This window comes from Orycteropus afer, unplaced genomic scaffold (genome assembly GCF_000298275.1).
Source record: "Orycteropus afer afer isolate SDZICR_OR568_19922 unplaced genomic scaffold, OryAfe1.0 scaffold00118, whole genome shotgun sequence".
NCBI classification, from domain to species: Eukaryota; Metazoa; Chordata; class Mammalia; order Tubulidentata; family Orycteropodidae; genus Orycteropus; species Orycteropus afer.
The window spans coordinates 8,974,514-8,981,894 of record NW_006921705.1 but is presented as its reverse complement, the minus strand read 5'-3'; positions in this window follow the sequence as shown (position 1 = coordinate 8,981,894).

Sequence of the window (7,381 nt, the reverse complement as noted above, 5' to 3'; positions counted from 1 at the left end):
AGAGTTGATGCTTTTGAGTTGTGGTGTTGGTGAAGAATGCTGAAAGTACCATGGACTGCTAAAAGAACTAACAGGTCTGTCCTGGAAGAAGTGCAGTTGGAATGCTTCCTGGAAGCGAGAACGGCGAGACTTTGTCTCGCCTGCTTTGGTCATCTTGTCAGACCATTCTCTGGAGAAGGACATCATGCTTGGTAAAGTGGAAGGTCAACGAAAAAGGGGAAGGACCTCAACAAGATGGATTGACACAGTGGCTGCAGTGCTGGGCTCAGGTATAGTAGGGCTCGTGAGGCAGGCACAGTGTTTTGTTCTGTTGTACATAAGGTTGCTATGAGTCGGAAATGACTGGACAGCACGTAACAACATTTCTCTCTGCGAACATCCCACTTTACCCACACTTGAGTTTTACTGAGTCCTGGAATACAGAGCTCTCTTCCAGAGTTAGGAAGGTTAGGACATACACACAAATACTTTACATAATCCAGAGATATATTTTACATTGATGAGCTCCATTTTTCTAGGTGCAGATAATGGTTAATAATGCCTGGGAAGAGTTGCTAAATGGCCAGAGATTTGGCCAATTATCCAACAATTACTTACTTTAATATTTCTGACCCTGAGAGAATTGGTAGTGGTAGATTTGTTTTGGCACTTTTCACATTGTGTTTCCTCCTGACCTCCGACATCTGTACTTTGAGTTGTTAAATCTAAGAAATCTCTTGTTTCAGTGATAAAGAAGTTGAGAAGGTTGCTTCTGTGTAACTAATGTCTGCCCTTCAATGACATTGATAAATTTTGCTCACTCTTTCAATTCCTGTAGAGTTCTGGTAGAAATTCAAAGCCCTCCTCTATATTTTTGTGAATACCTTGGGGACTTGTATTCTTGTGGTCTCCTTGTTCTCCAGGGCTTCTGTTGTATTAATTCAGAGGTGCCTCTAGTGGGTTGAATAGTACCCCTCCCCTCAAAAATTTATGTCCAACTGAAATCTCACATTGTGACCTTATTTGGAAACAGGTAACAGATTTGCAGACATATTTAGTTAAGGATCTCGAGATAAAATATCTTGAATTTAGAGTGGGCCCAAAACTCAGTAACTGGTGTCTTTATAACAGAAAGGAGAGGAAGGTTTGGAGACAGATACACAGAGAAGAAGGCCATGAGAAGACAGAGACTAAGATTAGAATGATGTAGGTATAAGCCAGGGAACACCAAGGATTGCTGGAAATATACAGAAGCTAGGGAGAGGCAAGGAAGGATTCTTCTGTAATACCTTCAGAGTGAGCAGGGCCATGCCAACCACTCGATTTTGAACTTGTAGCTTCCAGAACTCTGAGAGAAAAGACCTGTATTTTAAGCTTCTAAGTTTGTGTGAATTTGTTACAGTAGCTATAAGAAACCAATGCACTACCCTTGCTTCAAGTGCCACAAAATACTTGCTCAACCAAGTATTGTGAAACTTCATGTATTTTACTGAATCTGGGGATGTGGGTGAGTGAAATAAAGGAAAGGTTGAACCAGACTACAGAGAAACCAACAAAGAATTTGATATTAGACATCCTGCTCTATTGGAAAGACCCTTCTGAGGCTTTTTCCACCATACCTACCTCCAAGATTTTCTCTTGATCCTGTTTAGGATCCCCTTTAGAATCCAAGGACAGATCTTTTGAGTTCCACTCCTTTTCCCTATGCTGTTGAAGGAAGAAAACAAACCAAATTCTTTTTTTTTTTTTTTAATGTAAAACACTTCTTTTTCCCTCTGATATTTTGATGTTTGTAAACATTCATGTCCTGCCCTATCTCCGTGGTTTATCAAAATATTTTCCTAATCAGAAGGAAATTGAGAAATAGGAAGAGGATATTGAATGTGTGGCTAATTGCCTCTATGAACAACTACCTCCTCTTCCATGAGACCGGAAGAATTAGATGGTGCCCTGTTACCATTACTGACCATTATGGCCAAAAGTTTATAGAAGAATCCTGATCAAAAGGAGTAAAATACAGAACAGAATACCAAATTCAAATGGATTTCAGACTTCCTGTATCCATGAAGGTTAGAGGAATCCCTGAAACTATTGCCCTGAGATAATCTTTAAATCTTAAACCAAAATATCCCCTGATGTTTTCTTAAAACCAAATAATAGTTAAGCTTAAATAGTAAGAACTGCCTGTCTTGAGCATCATGCTCTTTTAAGAACTATCTGTATGGGATAAAATTGATAACAGCAACTTGAAAGATTAGATAGAAACTTTAAGGGAGTGAATCTATGTTAATGGCGAGGAACAACTCAGAAAAGGAGGATGAGAGTGGTTGCACAACTCAAAGAATAATCAGTGTCAGTACGTGGTACATATAAACCCTGTTGAATTGCTATAGATTTTGCTGCATACATTCTCAACAATAATAACAAAATAAATACAATTTTTTAAAATTTCCTTATCAAAGACTGTTTCACCCTACAAAGAATATTGGTACCAACTGAAGAAAACAAAAACTTCGCTACTTCTTACATTTTATTTAACAGTCATTCCCTGGGGTTGTAAATCCTGATACCCTGGAACCAATGCGAAAATTTCTGATTAGAGTCATTTTATTTAAGATATGTTAAGCCAGAATTTGGGAGCTCTGGTGGCATAGTGCCTAGGGCATTTGACTGCTAACCAGAATGCTGTTGGCCACTCCTTGGAAGGAAGATTGGGCAATCTGCTTCCATAGTGATATGGCCTCGGAAACCCAAGGAGGGGTCACTATGAGTTGGATCCATGACGGCAGTGCGTTTGTTTTTTTTATTTTAACCCAGAATTTAAAGACAGAAAACAACAGAATTTTGAAATGTTCTTGTGAAATTTCACTATAAAACTCTTGTCGTTAGGTGCCGCCTAGTTGGCTCCAACTCATTGTGACTGTATGTCCCTGGTCCTGCATCATCCACGATTCTTGCTATGCTTGACCCCATCCTTGCAGCCACTGTGTCAGTCCATCTCATTGAGAGTCTTCACATTTTTCACTGGCCCTCTACTTTACCAAGCATAATAATCCTTCTTCAGGGACTGGTCCCTTCTGACTACATGACCAAAGTATGTTGATGTGAAGTCTAACCATTCTTGCTTCCAAGGAGCATTCCAACTGTACTTCTTCCGGGACAGATTTGTTTGTTCTTCTGACAGTCTGATATTTTCAGTATTCTTCCCTAACACCACAAGTCAAAAGCATAATTCTTCTTTGGTCTTCCTTATTCATTATCCAGCTTTCACATGCATATGAGGCGACTGAAAATACCATGGCTTGGGTTAGGCACACCTTTGTATTCAAAGTGACATCTTTGCTCTTCAACACTTCAAAGCGGTCTTTAGCAGCAGATTTTCCCAGTGCAATACAATGTCTCATTTTCTGACTGCTGCTTCCGTGAGTGTTGATTGTGGATTCAAGTAAAATGAAATCTTTAACAACTCCAGCCTTTTCTCCATTTGTTGTGATGTTGATGTTGCTTATTGGTCCAAAAACAAAAACCAAGCTCACTGCTGTCAAGTTGAATCTGACTCATAGTGACCCCTCCTTGGGTTTTCAAGGCAGTATCACTATGGAAGTAGATTGCCCAATCTTACTGGTCCAGTTGTGAGGAATTTTGTTTTCTTTCTGTTGAGGTATAATCCATACTGAATCTTAATCAGTAAGTGCTTCAAGTCTTTCTCACTTTCAGCAAGGAAGGTTGTGTCATTTACACATCGTAGGTTGTTACCAGGAGCTCTGGTGGCGCAGTGCCTAAGGCACCTGACTGCTAACCAGAAGGCTGGCGGTTCAAACCTACCAGCCACTCCTCGGAAGAAAGGTTGGGCAATCTACTTCCGTAGTGATACCGCCTCGGAAACCCAAGGAGGGGTCGCTATGAGTTGGGTCCGACTCGATGGCACATAACAACAACAACAACAGGTTGTTAGTGAGTCTTCCTCCAATTCTGATGCTGCATTCTTTTTCATATAGTCCAGCTTCTCAGATTATTTGCTCAGTATACAGGTCAAATAAGTATGGTGAAAAGATACAACCCTGACATACACCTTTACTGATATATATAAACCATGCAGTATCCCCTTGTTCTGTTTGAACAATTATCTCTGGGTCTATGTAAAGTTCCTCATGAGCACAATTAAGTGTTCTGGAATTCCCATTCTTTGCAATGTTATCTGTAATTTGTCATGATCCACCCAGTTGAATGCCTTTACATGTCAATAAAATATAGGTAAACATCTTTCTGGTATTCTTTGATTTCACCCAAGATCCACCAGACATCAGCAATGATATTCCTTATTCCATGTCCTCTTCTGTTGTTGTTGTTGTTGTTTGCCGTCGAGTTGGCCCCGACTCATAGCGACCCCTCCTTGGGTTTCCGAGGCAGTATCACTACGGAAGTAGGATTGCCCAGCCTTCCTTCCGAGGAGTGGCTGGTGGGTCCAGCTTAAATTTCTGAAAGTTGCCTATAAGTGTATTTCTGTAATCATTTTTTAATTATTTTCAGTGAAATTTTACTTGCATGTGATATTAATGATATTGTTCAATTATTTCCACATTCTGTTGGATCACCTTTCTTTGGAATGGGCACAAATATGGTTCTTTTCCAGTTGGTTGGCCAGTGGCTGTCCTACAAATATCTTGGCATAATGAGCACCTCCACCACTGCATCCATTTGTTGAAACATCTCAATGGGTATTCCATCAATTCCTGGAGGCTTGAGTGCAACTTGGACTTCTTCCTTTAATACCGTTGGTTCTTGATTATATGTTACCTCCTGAAATGGTTGAATATCAACCACTTCTTTCTGATCAGTGAAATGCCATGTATGGTCTTCCCTTTTGGTTTTGTAATTTCAAGTCTTTGTACATTTTGTATAATGCTTTGTCTTCTTGAACCAGTCTTTGAAATCTTTTGTTCAGCTCTGTTATTTAATTATTTCTTCCATTTGCTTTAGCTACTCTGTGTTCAAGAGCAAGTTTAGAGTCTCTTCTGACATCCATTTGGTCTTTTCTTCCTTTCTTGGCTTTTTAATAACCTTTTGCTTTCTTCATGTATGATGTTCTTGACATCATCCCACAACTTGTCTGGTCTTCAGTCATTGGTGTTCAGTGTGTCAAATCTGTTCTTCAGATGGTCTCTAAATTCAGGTGGGATATAATCAAGGTTGTATTTTGGCTTCATAGACTTGTATTAATTTTCTTCAGCTTCAACTTGAAGTTGCATATGAGCAATTGTCTGTTCCACAGTCTGCTCCTGGCCTTGTTTTGACTGGTGATATTGAGCTTCTCTATTGCTTCTTTCCACAGATATAGTCGATTTGGTTCTTCTATATATTATCTGGCAATGTCCACATGTATAGTCACTGTTTATGTTGTTGAAAAAGGGTATTTGTAATGGATAAGATGTTGGCCTTGCAGAACTCTATCATGTGATATCTGGCATCATTTCTATCACCAAGGCCATATTTTCCAAACCTCAATGCTTCTTCCTGGTTTCCAACTTTTGCGTTCCAATCACCAGCAATTATCAAGACAAAAAAATTGCATATTTGGTCAATTTCAGACTGCAGAAGTTGGTAATAATCTTCAGTTTGTTCATCTTTGGCTTTAGGGGTTGGTGTGTAAATTTGAATAATGATAGTATTAACAGGTCTTCCTTGTAGTCATATGATATTATCCTATCACTGACAACATTGTACTTCAGGATGGGGCCTGAATTGTTCTTTTTGACAATGAATACAATGCCATTCCTCTTCAATTTGACATTTCCGGCATGTTGTTGTTGTGGTTATGTGCCATCGAGTCGGACCCAACTCATAGCAACACCTCCTTGGGTTTCTGAGGTGGTATCACTATGGAAATAGATTACCCAACCTTCTTTCCGAGGAGTGGCTGGTGGGTTTGAACCTCCAGCCTTCTGGTTAGCAGTCAAGTGCCTTAGGCACTATGCTACTATTATTATCTGATTCAAAATGGCCAGTACCAGTCCATTTCAGCTCAGTAGTGCCTAGGATACTGAACTTTATGTGTTCCATTTCATTTTTGACAACTCCTAATTGTCCTGGATTCATACTTCATACATTCCACATTCCAATTATTAATGGATGTTTGAAGCTGTTTCTTCCTAAATTGAGTCATGGCTTATCAGTAAATGAAGATCCTGAAAGCTTCACTCCATCCACATCATAAAGGGTGATTCTACTTTGAGAAGGCAGCTCTTCCCCAATCATATTTTGAGTACCTTCCAACCTGAGGGGCTCATCTTCTAGCACTGTGTCAGAAAATATTTCACCACTGTTCATAAGATTTTCCGTGCCCATTTTTTTCTGAAGTGTATGTTCCCTTTTTTCTTCCAAGTGTGTCAGTAAGGAAGTTCTGCTGAACCCTGCTCACCATGGGTGACCCTGATGGTATTTGAAATACCAGTGGCAAAGCTTCCAGCCTCACAGCAACATGTCACAGTACTGACAGGTGAGTGGTGAGAGTTTAAAAAAAAAAAAAATTAGTACATAAACATCTTGTTCTACAACCTATTTTGGTGAGTAGAGATTGGGGTCTTAAAAGCTTTCAAGCAGCCATCTAAGATGCAACTATTGGTGTCCTCTTGTCTAGAGCAAAGAAGGGTGAAGAAAATCAAAGTCATCTGGAAGCACTTAGTCCAAAGATAAGATGGACTATGAGGACCTCAACCTTCACAACCCCAAGATCAGAAAAACTAGATGGTGCCTAACCAACCGAGGAAATTGTTCAAACCTGGATATCCTGGATAGGGTGAGAGGAAAAATGTGGAACAAAATTCAAAAACTATGAACCCAGTTATCCTTTGGGCCTAGAAATGGAATCACTTCCATGGATTGGCTCTCAGCCCAACAGTAGAAAGACCTACATGCAGAACACCTGCCCCAGGGCAATGTACCCACCTATTCTAGGGAGAGGCATGATGGCTCAATCAGCCATGAGACATCAGAGGGGCAGCATTGACATAGAGGGAAAGGTAGACAGGCATGCATAGATAAGAAGGGTACAGGGAGGGGGTAGTCACAGGGAGGAGAAGAGAGGAGAGTTTTTTATGGTTGGGGATGGTAATCGGGGTATGAAATCAAATGTTTATGAACTGTTGAATGCAAAACAAATCTGCTTTGTAAATTTGCACCCAAAGCACAAGGAAAAAAAATATATTTTTTTAATTATAAAATATTTTGCCCTGAGTCTTTAACTTACAAATAGTTAATGTGCTAGAGTAAATGTTATTTTACTCTTTCTATAAAAAATAACCCTGCATTTTGACTTTTTTACTTCTTATACAATAATTGGGAGCTCTGGTGGCGTAGTGATAAGGCACTTGACTGCTAACCAGAAGGCTGGCGGTTCAAATCC